The sequence below is a fragment of the Rhinoderma darwinii genome, chromosome 1 (assembly GCF_050947455.1).
Source record: "Rhinoderma darwinii isolate aRhiDar2 chromosome 1, aRhiDar2.hap1, whole genome shotgun sequence".
Lineage (NCBI taxonomy): Eukaryota > Metazoa > Chordata > Amphibia > Anura > Rhinodermatidae > Rhinoderma > Rhinoderma darwinii.
In genome coordinates this window covers 276,216,870-276,234,840 of record NC_134687.1, presented here as the reverse complement: position 1 = coordinate 276,234,840, position 17,971 = coordinate 276,216,870, and positions in this window count along the sequence as shown.

The following is a 17,971-nucleotide window of genomic DNA, read 5'->3' as shown; positions in this document are numbered from 1 at the left end:
CTACCCAATGGAAATGTACCAGTCAGAAAGTTATTCACCCGAAGTCTAGCCACAGGTCTATCATACAGCATCCTAATCCATGAGATAAATGTGTCCCCGAAGCCCATCTTCCTAAGTACGCCCATTCCACACTGTCAAAGGCTTTTCCTGCGTCTAAGGAGCAAAGCACCCGTTTACCTGAGACTTTTGAGGCATAAAGCCAGTTTGATCAGGATGTATTACAGTCGTGATAATCTTAGAGAGGCGAACGGCTATGGCCTTAGCGATGATTTTAATATCTACTGTTAAGAGAGATATCGGTCTATACGATTCAGCAAGCAAAGGATCTTTACCGAGTTTCAAAAGAAATACTATCACTGCCTCTCCCATAGTGTCAGGTAAACCCTGATCTCTAACAGCTGACGTAAAAACATCCAAGAGGTGCGGCAAAAGTATATGTCAATTTAAAAAAAAATTCCACTGGAAGACCATCCGACCCGGAGCATTATTAGCCAGAGATGCCACCGCCTCCTGCAACTCCTACAACTGCAATGGGGTCTCCAACAACTCTATCAACAGAGGACGAGAGTGGTAATGAGATACCAGATAAGTATGTCTCAAGTTGTGCCTCAGACGCCTGTACATGGGAACTATATAATGAAACATAATAAGATTTAAACACATCTGGTATCTCTGCATTACCGGAAATCAGTATCCCATCAGTATTTTGTATTGTTGCAATGTACGTTTGGCCATACTGTGCTCTTGCAAGCATATGTCTCACTTTCTCCCCCTCAGCGTAAGAATGGTGTTTCTGAAACATCCACTTATTTGCAGCTACTTCCAATAAATGAGTTTTCTGTAGTTCTTGAGCCTCCCGCCAATTAGCCAAAGATGCAATAGAGTTATCCATAACATGAGATGCCTCAGTCTGTCGCACCCTATCTCTAAGCGTATCACCCAACCTTCTAGTTTTCCCTTTGACCCTGCTGATTAACTGAATCAAACACCCTCTCAGCGTAGCTTTCATAGCATTCCACACCATTCCTGTATTGGCCATGCCCACGTTTTCCGAAAAGTAATTTGTCAAGACCTTAAGCACATCAGATACATTTATAACAGTCAACCAGAAGGCATTCAACCTCCACAATGTCCTATTATTTTGAGGACCTCGAGACAAAGATATGACCAATACCAAGGGAGAGTGATCAGAAAGCGCCCTGGGTAAGTATGCAGCAGTTACAACCGCTCTGGCTACAATGTCAGGACCCAATCCGAGATCTATACGGGACAAACTATTGTGCGAACTAGAGAAGCAAGAATAATGCCTATCATGAATATGTTTGTCTCCATAAATCCAACAGCATCACCTCATGAAGAAAGGAGCCAAACGCAGTTAGGGGTCCATCCACACTAGCTGTATCAGTGGTGAATTTGTCCCAGTAAGGATAAATATAATTATTAAAATCTCCTAGTATGAGGAACGGTACACCTGGTCTAGTGCTGGTAAAATGCAAAACCTTTCGAAGTACATCATAACTAAAGGGCGGCGGAATATAAACTCCAATAATTATATATTGTACAGAGTATATAGTGCAATGAAGACAGACCTATCTCCCCTCATCATCAATATCAACCTGAAGACACTTAAAGGGTATCAAACGATGTATCACCAAACTGACACCCCTCGAGTAACTGGTGTAAACAGAGTGATATTCATGACCCATCCAGGCACGATGTATAGTTGCAATTCTATCCATAGAGAGATGGGTTTCTTGCAAGCATAGGATAGCAGGAAAATGGGACTTCACATACTCAAAGATGGCCGTACGCTTAATGGGGTCTCCAAGGCCCCTGACATTACAGGATATAGTTGTGACATTATGAGCCATAGAAGTTACAGAAACCATTCAGACAGGAGCAAAACAGCAGCATCAAACAGGTACAATAGAAACCTATATTGTAAGCAAAGCAAGTATGCAGACTCTGGAAAAACAGCGTTATCAAATAGGTACAGTATGAACCTACATTGTAATCAAAGCAAGTATGTATACTCTGGAAGAATCCCCAAAAAATTCCCACAACCCCCTCCCCCCAAACCAAAATTACCTACATATGTCAAAAAACTTGCTTTAGCCAAAGCAAGTTAGGGCACCAGTCCTTCTTGAACCTGGACGACATGTTTCAAAAAGAACAAACTACAGCGTCCTGCAACCACTCCTTGATTCAATGGAAGTCAGTCGAATCGGCATCAAAGGAGCACGTATGTTTCGGAGCAACCGGCTCCCTGGAAAACCATTAGTAAAGATATCAAAGCCTGTTCCACCATCTATCCGTCTGCATCACGAATACGACACTCACTGCGGTCAAGCTATCTCACAGCGTCTTTAGAGTTCTCCAAAAAAATGCGTTTCCCCCAAGGCAACCACTCGAAGCTTCACAGGATATAGCATCGCATATGGGATTTGGAGCGTATGTAAGCTCCTCTTTATCTCCTGGAATAGAAGATGTTTCTTTTGGATATCTGCCGAGAAGTCCGGAAAAAATGCTATACGATGACCATCAAAAGTGACATCTTTTATATCTCTGGCTGCTTTCAGAATGGCATCCCTTTCGCGGTAATGCAGGAGCTTAACAAGCATAGTTTGGGGTTGCGCCCCTGGCGGAAGTGGTCTCATGGGAACCCTGTGAGCATGTTCCACGGCATACATGGGTGACAAAATTGTAGCACCAAAAATAGATTTCAGCCACGTCTCAATATATTCAGTCGAGGTATTACCCTCTGTGCGTTCAGGCAAGTCCACCAATCGGATATTATTCCGTCGGAGTCTGTTCTCCAAATCATCGGCCTTAGCCTGTAAACTCAAAATAGCACGGTCATGTTTCAAAATATCCCTTTGCATGGGTAAAATGGCGTACTCAGTCGCGCTAATGCAGCCCTCCACTGCCGGTATCCGTTCTGAGACCTTTTGTAGATCATGGTGAATAAGCCCCACATCCTCACTCACACCTCCCAATTGCAGCGACAAGGAAGACAGCGTGGTATTGCATTTGGTGATAGCCAAAAATACATCAATCATAGAGGGTTCAACCTTCCCCATGCAGGAGGGGGTAGTGACAGGGAAGAACCCACCTCAGGCTGAGGACATAGTTCCAGTAAATGGCCGTCACAAGTCTCATCAGCACTCACCTCAGTGTGCACCTCTGGCGTGCGAACGGAGGTATGTTTAGGAGTCCCCGCGGGCAGTGCAGGTTTACTTGGCGTGGCAGATGAGTGTCTAGCATAGCCCGCAAGCTTAGAGGCCGCGACTGCAGACGAGGCGCCAGCGCCATCTTGGCTTTCCCGCTCAACTGCCACATCATGTTTCTGACGGGTCATGGCTGCGATGTCGATAGAACAGGGCTGCAAACTAGGTAGGGATGATCACCCAGGTAAGTAGCACCAGCCTGTTCAAATGGTATCCTGTAAAGAGCTCCGAAACAGGATAAAAGAAGGATCTCTAGCAGGAGCTAACTCGCCGTGCATCCTCTCACATCCCCAGTCAGGCCACGCCCCCAAGATAAAATTTTGCACTTTAAGGGTATGTTCACATGTAGCGTATACACTGCAGATTATCGAAATAAAGGGCGAACGGACTGAAAATGTGGTGCGGATTAAAAGTCTGTAGCATGTTAATTTATGCTGTGGATTTGCTTTGCATTTTTTGCAGAATTTCCCTACCGAGTTTAACCCCTTAATGACCGGCTTATTTTGGACCTTAATGACCAAGCTATTTTTTACGTTTTTCAATCGTCGCATTCCAAGAGCTATAACCTTCTTATTTTTGCGTCGACATAGCTGTAATCGGTCTTGTTTTTTGCGGGACAAGTTGCACTTTTTAATAGCACCATTTTTAGGTACATATTATTTATTGATTAACTTTTATTAACTTTTTTTTTGGGGGGAATAGAAAAAAATCTGAAATTTCGCCACGCTTTTTTGCGTCCTAAATCTACGCCGTTTACCGTGTGGTATAAATAACACAATAACTTTATTCAGCGGGTTGTTACGATTGCAACGATACCAAATTTGTATAGTTTTGTATGTTTTACTACTTTTACACAGTAAAAACACTTTTTTTTCAAAATTATTTGTTTTTGTGTCTCCATATTTGAAGAGCCGTAATGTTTTTATTTTTTCGCCGATGCGGTCGTATGAGGGCTTTTTTTTTGCGGGACGACTTGTCGTTTTTATTGGTACCATTTTGGAGTAGATGCGACTTTTTGATCACTTTTTATTACATTTTTTTAAAGTCAGTGTTCACAGAAAACAGCAATTTTTCCATAGTTTTTTATTCGTTTTTTTACGGCGTTCACCGTGCGGGTTAAATAATGTAATAGATTTATAGTCGGGGTTGTTACGGACGCGGCGATACCAAATATGTGTAACTTTTTATCTTTATTTTGTTTTTTTAATAGTAAAGCAGTTTGTAAGGGGAAAAGCTGGGTTTTTCATTTTTTTTTCACATTTTTTTTTTAATTAACTTTATTAAACTTTTTTTTCACTTTTTTACTAGTCCCATTAGGGGACTATAATATGCAATTCTGCGATCGCATTTATAATACACTGCAATACTTTTGTATTGCAGTGTATTACTGCCTGTCCGTTTAACACGGACAGGCATCTGCTAGGTCATGCCTGCGGCATGATCTAGCAGGCATTCACTCCAGGCAGCCTGGGGGCCTTTATTAGACCCCCGGCTGCCATTACAGACACAGACACTCGGCGATCGTATCACCGGGTGTCGGTGGGAGAGAGAGGGAGCTCCCTCTCTCTCTCCAAAACCACTCAGATGCGGTGCTCGCTATTGAGCACCGCATCTGAGGGGTTAAACGTGTGAGATCGATACTAATATCGATCTCACACGGCAGAGCAGGGACGCCCCCAGCCCTCAGCTGCCTCTAGCAGCTGAGAGCAGGGAGATCTGACAGTTCCCTGCTCTGTAAACTTATTCCGATGCCGCGACGTAAAAAGTCTATGGCATCGGAATAAGGCCCGTTAGTGACCGACGTAGAAACATGATGGGCCGGTCACGAACGGGTTAAAGAGGCTCTGTCACCAGATTTTGCAACCCCTATCTGCTATTGCAGCAGATAGGCGCTGCAATGTAGATTACAGTAACGTTTTTATTTTTAAAAAACGAGCATTTTTGGCCAAGTTATGACCATTTTTGTAGTTATGCAAATGAGGCTTGCAAAAGTCCAAGTGGGTGTGTTTAAAAGTAAAAGTCCAAGTGGGCGTGTATTATGTGCGTACATCGGGGCGTTTTTACTACTTTTACTAGCTAGGCGTTCTGACGAGAAGTATCATCCACTTCTCTTCAGAACACCCAGCTTCTGCCAGTGCAGACACAGCAGTGTTCTCGAGAGATCACGCTGTGACGTCACTCACAGGTCCTGCATCGTGTCAGACGAGCGAGGACACATCGGCACCAGAGGCTTCAGTTGATTCTGCAGCAGCATCGGCGTTAGCAGGTAAGTCGATGTAGCTACTTACCTGCAAACGCTGATGCTGCTGCAGAATCAACTGTAGCCTCTGGTGCCGATGTGTTCTCGCTCGTCTGACACGATGCAGGACCTGTGAGTGACGTCACAGCGTGATCTGGCAGAAGCTGGGCGTTCTGAAGAGAAGTGGATGATACTTCTCGTCAGAACGCCCAGCTAGTAAAAGTAGTAAAAACGCCCCGATGTACGCACATAATACACGCCCACTTGGACTTTTACTTTTAAACACACCCACTTGGACTTTTGCAAGCCTCATTTGCATAACTACAAAAATGGTCATAACTTGGCCAAAAATGCTCGTTTTTTAAAAATAAAAACGTTACTGTAATCTACATTGCAGCGCCTATCTGCTGCAATAGCAGATAGGGGTTGCAAAATCTGGTGACAGAGCCTCTTTAATGGGGATGTCAAATTATGCAACAAATGCCATTGATTGAGGAACAGGCTACAGCAGTCACATGTGATGATGTAAGTTCAGGGACACGTTATTATGGCAGCACCAGTAGAGGTGAGTATAGGCTTTTTTTTTTTTTTTTTTTTTTTTTTTCCCACATCAGTCAATTTGGCCAAATATACACACCAAATGAAAGCACCATTTGGTGCAAATATTTGGCTGGATTTACATGCGTATCTGACCTATACGAACATACCCTAATTCTGTCCCTAATAGACCTCTAACAACTAAAACATCTCATTTAAAAAAAACAAAAACAAAACACCAGGAAGTCTTCAGACCCTCTTAACCTTTTTTACGTTTTGTTATGTTGAGGCCTTGTGCTAAAATAAAAGAAATTCAATATTTCCCCCATCATTCTGCGCTCAATACACCATAATAACAAAGTGAAAACAGAATCTTTGCAAATTTATTAAAAATGAAAAACTAAACTCATGCCCTTTGCTAGAACACTTGAAATTTAGCTCTGGGGGCCTCACATTTCTCTAGATCATCTTTGAAATGTCTCTACACCTTGATTAGAGTCCTACCTGTGGTAAATTCATTTGGACATGATTTGTAAAGACACACCCCTGTCTGTATAAGGTCTCACAGCTGACAATGGATATCACAGCAAAAACCAAGCCATAAGGAGGAAAGAACTGACTAGTGCTCATATTCAGGATTGTTTGGAGGCACAGATCTGGAGAAGGGTAAAAAGAAAATTCTGCTGCATTGAAAGTTCCCAAGAGCACAGTGGCCTCCATAATACTTAAAGGGTAACTAAACGTTCAACAAACTTCTGATGTGTCATAGTGACATGTCAGAAGTTTTGATTCGCGGGGGTCCAAGCACTGAGACCCCCACCAATCACTAAAACGAAGCGGCAGAAGCTCTTGTGTGAGCGCTGAACTGCTTCGTTTCTGTTCTGTTTTTTTCCAGAAAGCTGATGTAGCGGTTCACAGGCCCATAGACACTCTGTTGAGTCTGTACACCGCTACATCGATTTCCGGAAAAGGCTGAACAGAAACGAAGCGGCTCAGTGCTCACACCAGCGCTTCTGACGCTTCGTTTTAGTGACTGGTGGGGGTCTCAGTGCTCGGGCCCCAACCAATCAAAACGTCTGACATGTCAGAAGTTTGTTGAACATTTAGTTACCTTTTTAAATGGAAGAAGTTTGGAACAACCAGGGTCTCTCTAGAGCTGGCTACCCCACCAAACTAAGTAACCGGGGAAGAAGGGCCTTGGTAAGAGTGGTGACGAAAAACCCCAGTGGTCACTCTAGCTGGGCTCCAAAGGTCTTGTGTGCGAATGGGAGAAACTTCCAGAAGGTCAACCATCACTGCAGCACTCTAACAAACTGGGCTTTGTGGCAGAGTGGCCAGCAAGAAGCCTCTCCTCAGTAAGAGACAAATGAAAGCCTGCCTGGAGAAGCACCTAAAGGACTCTGACTGAGAAACAAGATTCTGAGGTCTGATGAAACCAAGATAGAATTGAGGCCAAAAATTTCTAAGCGTCATGTCAGGAGGAAACCAGGCACTGCTCATCACCTGCCCAATATCATCCCTACAGTGAAGCATGGTGGTGGCAGCATCATGCTGTGGGGGTGATTTTCAGCGGCTGGGACATGGAGACTTGTCAGGGTTGAGGGAAAGTTGACTGGAGCAAAGTACAAAGATATTCTTCTAATGAAAACCTGATGCAGAGGGTTATGAACCTCAGACTGGGACGAAGGTTCACCTTCCATCAAGACAATGACCCTAAGCACACGGCCAAGACAACCTAGGAGTGGCTACAACTCTGTGAATGTCCTTGAGTAGCCCAGCCAGAGCCCTGACTTGAACCCAATCGAACATCTCTGGAGAGACCTGAAAATGGTTGTCCGACGGTCCCCATCCAACCCGACAGAGCTTGAGAGGATCTGCAGAGAAGAATGGCAGAAAATCCCCAAATCCAGGTGTGCAAACCTTGTGGCATCATACCCAAGAAGAATGGAGGCTGTTATCGCTGCCAAAGGTGCTTCACCTAAGTACTGAGTAAAAGGGTCTGAATACTTATGTCAATGCAATATTTTAGTGTTTTCTTTTCAATAAATTAGCAAAGATTACTAGCATTCTGTTTTCACTTTGTTGTTATGGGGTACTGAGTGCAGAATGATGGGGGAAAACTTTATTTTTTTATTTTAGCAGGCCTCAACATAACAAAATATGAAAAAAGTGAAAGGATCTGAAGATTTTTCAAATGCACTGTATGTCCTAACTTTTAAAGAATGGGAATAGGGACAAACCATGTAATTTTTTTTCTATTGAGTGATGCTTCAAACTCCGCCCCCAAATTGTTCACGAGAAAACGACAACTCTTAGAATGCCCTAAAGTTCTGCAGCTCTCAGGGCATTCTGAGAGTTGTAGTTTCAAAAAAGAATCAATGGAGGGCCACAGGTACCTGAGCTGAGTAAACCAGAATATTATTTATTGAATCAGTTGAATTGATCAGTTGAATCAGTTGATTTATTGAATCAGTTGGGTGTTAAAGCAAATATAACTAGCAGTAGTGGAACTGCAAGTTACATAGTTAGTACGGTTGAAAAAAGACACATGTCCATCAAGTTCAAGTGATGGGAAAAGGGAAGGCAAAAATTTCTACCCATTTCTTTTGTTCTAGGAAATTATCTAAGCCTTTTTTTAAAGCCATCTACTGTCCCTGCTGTGACCAGCTCCTGTGGTAGACTATCCCATAGATTCACAGTTCTCACAGTAAAGAAGGCTTGTCGCCTCTGCAGGTTGAACCTTTTTTTCTCCAGTGCACCCTTGTTTTTTGAGGGGGTTTTACATGGAACAGGATTTCACCATATTTTTTGTATGGGCCATTCATATATTTATATAAGTTAATCATGTCCCCCTTTAGTCGTCTTTTTTCAAAGGCTAAATAGGTTTAATTATTTTAATCTTTCCTCATAACTTAGATTCTACATGCCCCTTATTAGCTTCGTTGGTCGTCTTTGTATTTTTTCCAACTTCAGGGCATCCTTTCTATGAACTGGAGCCCAGAACTGAACTGCATATTCTAGATGAGGCCTCACTAATGCTTTGTAAAGTGGTAATATTACATCCCCGTCCCACGAGTCCATGCCTCTTTTAATACACGACAATATCTTGCTGGTCTTTGAAGCAGCTGATTGACATTGCATGCTGTTATTTAGTTTATGATTTACAAGTACACCCAGATCCTTCTCAACAAGTGAATCCCCCAGTGTGGCTCCCCCTAGGACATATGATGCATGCAGGTTGTTGGTACGCAGATGCATAACTTTACATTTATCTACATTAAACTTAATTTGCCAACTGGATGCCCAAACACTTAGTTTGTTTAAATCTGCTTGCAATTCACGAACATCTTCCATAGACTGAACTATCTTACATAGCTTGGTGTCATCTGCAAAAATAGAAATAGTGCTATTAATCCCATCCTCTATATCATTAATAAATAAGTTGAATAATAGTGGTCCCAGCACTGAACCCTGGGGTACACCACTTATAACCGGTGACCATTCAGAGTAGGAATCATTTACCACAACTCTCTGGATACGGTCCTTGAGCCAATTCTCAATCCAATTATAAACTATACTTTCTAAACCTATAGTCCTTAATTTACCCATTAGACGTCTATGAGGGACAGTGTCAAATGCCTTTGCAAAGTCCAAAAACACTATCCACAGTGGCCCCTCTGTCTAGGCTTCTGCTCACCTCTTCATAAAAACAAATCAGGTTGGTTTGACAGCTTCTGTCCTTAGTAAAACCGTGCTGGCTGTCACTTATAATGCTATTTTTTGTCATATAGTCCCTCAATAGCCCCTCAAACATTTTCCCCACAATAGATGTTAAGCTTACTGGTCTATAATTACCCGGGGAAGACCTAGAGCCCTTTTTGAAAATAGGCACCACATTTACCCTGCGCCAGTCCCTTGCCACTATACCAGTCACTAGAGAATCTCTGAATATTATGAAGAGGGGGACTGAAATAACTGAACCATGCTTAGGTTCACACTGTGCACAATAACTCCCCTGATGGGTTCCTTAATGAAGAGGTTGGGAGAACAGTAGGGAGAGGGTACCGGCCAGCCTTAGATTAGGCAGCACCCTGTACAAACTGTTATTTAATTAATATATATACAGTGAAGGAAATAAGTATTTGATCCCTTGCTGATTTTGTAAGTTTGCCCACTGTCAAAGACATGAACAGTCTAGAATTTTTAGGCTAGGTTAATTTTACTAGTGAGAGATAGATTATATTTTAAAAAAAAACAGAAAATCACATTGTCAAAATTATATATATTTATTTGCATTGTGCACAGAGAAATAAGTATTTGATCCCTTTGACAAACAAGACTTAATACTTGGTGGCAAAACCCTTGTTGGCAAGCACAGCAGTCAGACTTTTTTTGTAGTTGATGATGAGGTTTGCACACATGTTAGATGGAATTTTGGCCCACTTATCTTTGCAGATCATCTGTAAATCATTAAGATTTCGAGGCTGTCGCTTGGCAACTCGGATCTTCAGCTCCCTCCATAAGTTTTCGATGGGATTAAGGTCTGGAGACTGGCTAGGCCACTCCATGACCTTAATGTGCTTCTTTTTGAGCCACTCCTTTGTTGCCTTGGCTGTATGTTTTGGGTCATTGTCATGCTGGAAGACCCAGCCACGAGCCATTTTTAATGTCCTGGTGGAGGGAAGGAGGTTGTCACTCAGGATTTGACGGTACATGGCTCCATCCATTCTCCCATTGATGCGGTGAAGTAGTCCTGTGCCCTTAGCAGAGAAACACCCCCAAAACATAATGTTTCCACCTCCATGCTTGACAGTGGGGACGGTGTTCTTTGGGTCATAGGCAGCATTTCTCTTCCTCCAAACACGGCGAGTTGAGTTAATGCCAAAGAGCTCAATTTTAGTCTCATCTGACCACAGCACCTTCTCCCAATCACTCTCAGAATCATCCAGATGTTCATTTGCAAACTTCAGACGGGCCTGTACATGTGCCTTCTTGAGCAGGAGGACCTTGCGGGCACTGAAGGATTTTAATCCATTACGGCATAATGTGTTACCAATGGTTTTCTTGGTGACTGTGGTCCCAGCTGCCTTGAGATCATTAACAAGTTCCCCCCGTGTAGTTTTCGGCTGAGCTCTCACCTTCCTCAGGATCAAGGATACCCCATGAGGTGAGATTTTGCATGGAGCCCCAGATCGATGTCGATTGACAGTCATTTTGTATGTCTTCCATTTTCTGACTATTGCACCAACAGTTGTCTCCTTCTCACCCAGCGTCTTACTTATGGTTTTGTGGCCCATTCCAGCCTTGTGCAGGTCTGTGATCTTGTCCCTGACATCCTTAGAAAGCTTTTTGGTCTTGCCCATGTTGTAGAGGTTAGAGTCAGACTGATTCATTGAGTCTGTGGACAGGAGTCTTTTATACAGGTGACCATGTAAGACAGCTGTCTTTAATGCAGGCACCAAGTTGATTTGGAGCGTGTAACTGGTCTGGAGGTGGCTGAACTCTTAATGGTTGGTAGGGGATCAAATACTTATTTCTCTGTGCACAATGCAAATAAATATATATAATTTTGACTATGTGATTTTCTGTTTTTTTTTTAAATATAATCTATCTCTCACTGGTAAAATTAACCTAGCCTAAAAATTCTAGACTGTTCATGACTTTGACAGTGGGCAAACTTACAAAATCAGCATTGGATCAAATACTTATTTCCTTCACTGTATATATATATATATATATATATATATATATATATATATATATAAACAAAAGTATTGGGATACCTCTTAATCATAGAATTCAGATGTTTGTTTCAGTCAGATTGTCACAGGTGTATAAAATCCGGTATCTAACCATGCACTCTGCCTTTACGAATATTTGTGAAAGATTGGGTCATTCTATAGAGCTCAATGAATTCCATCGTGGTACTGTAATAGGATGGCACTATGTCGAGTGCTGAGGCGCACAGTGCATAAATGTCGCCAACGCTCTGCTGACTCAATAACTGCAGAGTTTCAAAACTCATCTGGCATTAACATCCGCGCAAAAAATGTGTGCCGGGAGCTTCATGGCATGGGTTTCCATGGCCGAGCAGCTGCATGCAAGCCTTACATCACCAAGCAAAATGCCAAGTGTCGGATGGAGTGGTGTAAAGCATGCCGCCACTGGAGCAGTGGTAACATGTTCTGTGGAGTGACGAACCACTCTTCTCTGTCTGGCAGTCTGATGGGCAAGTTTGGGTTTGGAGAATGCCAGGAGAATGTTACCTGCCTGACTGCATTGTGCCAAATGTAAAACTTGGTGAAGGAGGGATAATGCTATATGGTTGTTTTTCAGGGGTTGGCCTAGGCCCCTTAGTTCCAGTGAAAGGAAATCTTAACCCCTTCCCTCTTTGGCCACTTTTGACCTTCCTGACAGAGCCTCATTTTTCAAATCTGACATGTTTCACTTTATGTGGTAATAACGTCGGAATGCTTTTACCTATCCTAGCGATTCTGAAATTGTTTTCTCGTGACACATTGGACTTTATGTTACTGGCAAAATTTGCTCGATATGTTCAGTATTTAATTGTGAAAAACACCAAAATTTAGCGAAAAATTGCAAACATTAGCATTTTTCTCAACTTAAATGTATCTGCTTGTAAGACAGGAAGTTATAACACACAAAATTGTTGCTAATTAACATCCCCCATATGTCTACTTTACGTTTGCATTGTTTTTTGAACATCCTTTTATTTTTCTAGGACGTTACAAGGCTTTGAACTTTAGCAGCAATTTCTCACATTTTCAAGAAAATGTCAAAAGGCTATTTTTACAGGGGTCAGTTCAGTTGTGAAGTGGCTTTGAGGGCCTTATATATTAGAAACCCCCAAAAAGTCACCGCATTTTAAAAACTTCACCCCTCAAAGTATTCCAAACAGCATTTAGAACATTTCTTAACCCTTTAGACTTTTCACAGGAATTAAAGCAAAGTAGAGGTGAAATTTACAAATTTCATATTTTTTTGCAGAAATTAATTTTTAATCCAATTTTCTTTATAACACAGAAAGTTTTACCAGAGAAATGCAACTCAATATTTATTACCCAGGTTCTGCAGTTTTAGGAAATGTCCCACATGTGGCCCTAGCGTGTTACTGGACTGAAGCACCGGTCTCTGAAGCAAAGTAGCACCTAGTGGATTTTGGGGCCTTATTTTTATTACAATATATTTTAGGAACCATGTCAGGTTTGAAGGGCTCTTGCGGTGCCAAAACAGTGGAAATCCCCCAAAGGTGACCCCGTTTGGGAAACTACACACCTCAAGGAAATTATCTAGAGGTGTAGTGAGCATTTTGACCACACAGGTTTTTTACAGAAATTATTGGAAGTAGGCCGTGAAAATTAATATCTAAATTTTTTCAAAGAAAATGTAGGTTTAGCATTTTTTTTCACATTTCAACAAGGACTAAAGGTGAAAAAGCACCACCAAATTTGTAAAGCAATTTCTGCTGAGTAAAACAATACCCCACATGTGGTCATAGACTGCTGTTTAGACATACGGCAGGGCTTAGAAGGGATGGAGCACCATTTGCCTTTTGGAGTTCACATTTAGCAGGAATGGTTTGCGGAGGCCATGTCACATTTACAAAGCCCCTGAGGGGACAAAACAGTGGAAACCGCCCACAAGTGACCCCATTTTGGAAATTACACCCATTGAGGAAATTATCTAGGGGTATAGTGAGCATTTTGACCCCACAGGTTTTTTGCAGAAATTATTGGAATTAGGCCCGGAAAATAAAAAAATTTTCAAAGAAAATGTAGGTTTAGCAAATTTTTTCCCATTTACACGAGGACTGAAGGAGAAAAAGCACCGCTAAATTTGTAAAGCAATTTCTCCCGAGTACGGCAATACGGCAGGGCTCAGAAGGGAAGGAGCGCCATTTGGAGTGCAGATTTTGCTGGATTGTTTTCTGGGCGCCTGTGGGACCAAAACAGTGGAAACCCCCCCAGAAGTGACCCCATTTTGGAAACTACACCCCTCAATGCATTTACCTAGTGGTGTAGTGAGCATGTTAACCCCGCAGGTGTTTTGTAGAAATTAGTGTGCACTCGATGTTGCAGAGTGAAAATGGGATTTTTTTCCATAGATATACCAATATGTGGTGCCCGGCTTGTGCCACCATAACAAGACAGCCCTCTAATTATTATGCGGTGTTTCCCGGTTTTAGAAACACCCTACATGTGGCCCTAATCTTTTGCTTGGACATTCGACCAGGCTCAGGAGTGAAAGAGCACCATGCGAAATTGAGCCCTAATTTGGCCATTTACAAAGTATTGGTTCACAATTGCAGAGGCTCTGATGTGAAATAATAAAAAGAAACCCCTGAGAAGTGACCCCATTTGGAAACTACACCCCTCAAGGCATTTGTTAAGGGGTGTAGTGAGCATTTCACCCCACAGGTCTTTTCCATAAATGAATGCGCTGCGGGTGGTGCAAATTAAAAATTTATATTTTTCCCTAGATATACCGTTTCAGTGGCAGATATGTCATGCCCAGCTTATGACACTGGAGACACACCCCAAAAATTGTTAGAAGGGTTCTCCCGGGTATGACAATGCCATATATGTGGAAGGAAACTGCTGTTTGGACTAATTTTTTAATTGTTCATGTATCTGTCCATTAATAAAGATGTTTTTTCTATTACCTATGATGTTTGAGTTGTACTTGACCATTTCCTCTATAGGTTGTTTTGTTTGGACACACTGTAGGGTTCAGAGGGGAGGGAGCGCCATTTGGCTTTTGGAGAGCGGATTTTGCTTGGTAGTAGTTTTCTTTGAGTATTGCTGGTGTTTCTGTTTATAACGTGGGGGTACACGTAAGCTGGGCAGAGTACATCAGGGGCATAGTCAGGTGGTATAATAATGGGGTAAATAATAAAATGATCCATAGATGTGTGTTACGTTGTGAAGCAATCCTTTCTGCACAGGCCGGTGTCGCACTGATATATCGCGTCCTTTTTATCCCCCTTTTGGTCCACACTCCGCACCTTTGCAGTTTGGGGAATTTTGCTGAGAAAGTGTTGTCCTGGTATAATACGGGCACCGTCGCTTCCAGCGGATATGTTTGGGCCCTCCCTTTCCTGGTTCCCTAATTTTAGGTCCTTGATAAATCGCCTCTTCAAACAGAAGAAATGTTCCCCTCGGGCACAACTGCATATTTTTTTATTTCCTGACTTATTGGAGCCATAACTAATTTTATTTTTTCATAGACGTAGTGATATGAGGGCTTTTTTTTGCAGGACAAGCTGTAGTTATTATTGGTACCATTTTGGGGTACATGCGACTGTTTGATCACCTTTTATCCTATTTTTTGGGAGGCCAGGTAAAGAAAAACCCACAATTCTGGCATAGTTTTATTTAGTTTTTTTTATACAGCGTTCACCATGCGTTATAAATTACATGTTAACTTTATTCTGCGGGTCCGTATGATTCCGGCGATACATATTTTATAGGACTTTTTTATGTTTTACAACTTTTTGCACAATAAAACTACTTGTGTAAAAATAATGTATTTTTTCTGTCGCCAAGTTGTGAGAACCATAACTTTTTTATCTTTTTGTCGACGCAGCCGTATGGGGGTTTGTTTTTTGCGAGACGAGCTATAGTTTTTATAGGTACCATTTTTGGAATACGTGCAACTTTTTGATCACTTTTTATTCCTATATTTATAGGGCAAAGTGACCAAAAAACAGAAACTCTGGTATAGTTTTTTACGGTTTTTTTTATGCTCTTCACCGCGTGCAATAAATAATATAATATTTTGATATGTCAGGTCGTTACGGTCGCGGCGATACCAAATACGTATGGATTATTATTTTTTTTCAATAATAAAGGAGTTGATAAGAGTAAAAGGGGATTGTGTTTTATTTTATTACTTGAAACTTTTATTGTTTTCAAACTTTTATTTTTTTAACTTTTTTTTTTACAGTTTTTTACACTTTTTTTACACTTTTTCTCAAGTCCCACTAGGGGACTTGAAGGTCCAGCTGTCAGATTTATTTTTTTCTAATACATTGCACTACCTACGTAGTGCAATGTATTCGATCTGTCAGTTATTCACTGACAGCAAGCCGATTAGGCTTCGCCTCCCGTCGGGGCCTAATCGGCTTCCGTAATGGCAGAGCAGGAGACCATTGTGTCTCCTGTTGCCATAACAGCAGTCGCCAGTCCTGATTGCCTGTCAGGGCTGGCGATCTGCTAGTAACCGCTACGATGCAGCAATTGCTTTCGATTGCTGCATCGAAGGGGTTAATGGCAGGGATCGGAGCTAGCTCCGGTTCCTGCCGTTACAGGTGGATGTCAGCTGTAACATACAGCTGACTTCCACCGCTGATGACGCCGGATCAGCTCCTGAGCTGGCGCCATCTTGCCGGCGGCTACTGAAGCCGATCAGGCTCCGCTGCCGGGCGGATCTTGACCGGTTTCCGTGCTAGGCAGACTGGGAGGCCAGTATTAGGCCTCCGGTTGCCATTGCAGCCACCGGAACCCCGGCAATTTCATCGCTCGCGTTTGAGCGCTGCACTTAAGGGGTTAATGGCGGGGATCGAAGCTAATTCGGCAAATGTCGGGAAGGGGTTAAAGCTTTGAAGCAAACAATTGTCCAAAATGTTTTGGTATACTAAACTTTGTGGGAACAGTTTGTGGAAGGCCCTTTTCTGTTCTAGGCTGTGCCCCAGTGCACAAACCAAGGTCCATAAAGACATGGTTGGGTGAGTTTGGTGTGGAAGAACTTTACTGTCCCTCATAGAGCCCTAACCTCAACCTCATCGAACAGCTTTGGAATGAAGTAGAACGGAAATTGCGATTGCAGGCCCTCTTGTCCAATATCCGTTTTTGACCTCACAAATGCTCTTCTGGGTGAATGGGCAAAAATTCCCACAGACACACTCCAAAATATTGTAGAAAGCCTTCCTAGAAGACTGGAAGCTGTTTTAGCAGCAAAGGAAGGTGGGGGGGGGGAAGCAACACCATAGTAATGGTTACAGATTTATAAATGGGATATCATAAAAGTTCCTGTATCAGATGGCTGAATAAACTTCACTATATTTTATTTTGCCATTTTTTGCTTTTTGTAAATCCTTTTTGGATGCTGGGTCAGTGTCCAAGGGCCTGCATTCGGATTTCCTATACACGTTGCTGCTTTCTTGATATTTTGGTTTTGTATGTATGTATATACAGTGCCCACCAAAAGTTCCAGAACACCCTCAAAACTTTTGAACGGGTCGAGGTAGAGGGTTGAAATTTGGTGGGATTTATTGGGGTCATAAAATCTACCAGTTAACGCAAAAAAAAAAACACCCCCACCCCCTTGTGGGCGGTGGGGTGGGCGGAGGAAGCAAAATCTTAAATGGCACCGGTGGTCGAGTAAAACATGATTCATGTGTACACATTTCGGTAGTTGCTTGTGAATTTCAGAGAGCGCTAATTCGTAGAGTAATTTTCATTTTTGTACATTTCTATTGTCATATCACAAAATGCATTTGACCGAAACGGAAAGGATCACTTTATTGATGATGAGAGGGTATGGCGAAGAAAAAATAAGATCCTATTGGCTTTAGTCAATGCCACTTATCCTATCCGTGATCCAATTTCATTGTCAACTGTTAAAAGAACTGTTCATCGTTTAGAAATAATTGGTTCAATTAAAGACGCACCAAGATCCGGAAGACCCAAACATGCTAGTAATGATGAAAAAGCTTTAGATGTTCTGCTCACTGTACATGATAATCCTCATACATCTGTCTCGAGTGGAGCACAACAAGCGTCTACCGAAATGTGTACACATGAAATTATGTTACAATCGTAGACAAGGTCCATTTTCTATCGCCGAGGCCGATTGTAATAATACGTAATTTAAAGTCACCTTGATGTGACATTCCCAAGCTCACACACGCGCCCACACACATTTAGGATTTTACCCGCGCGGTACA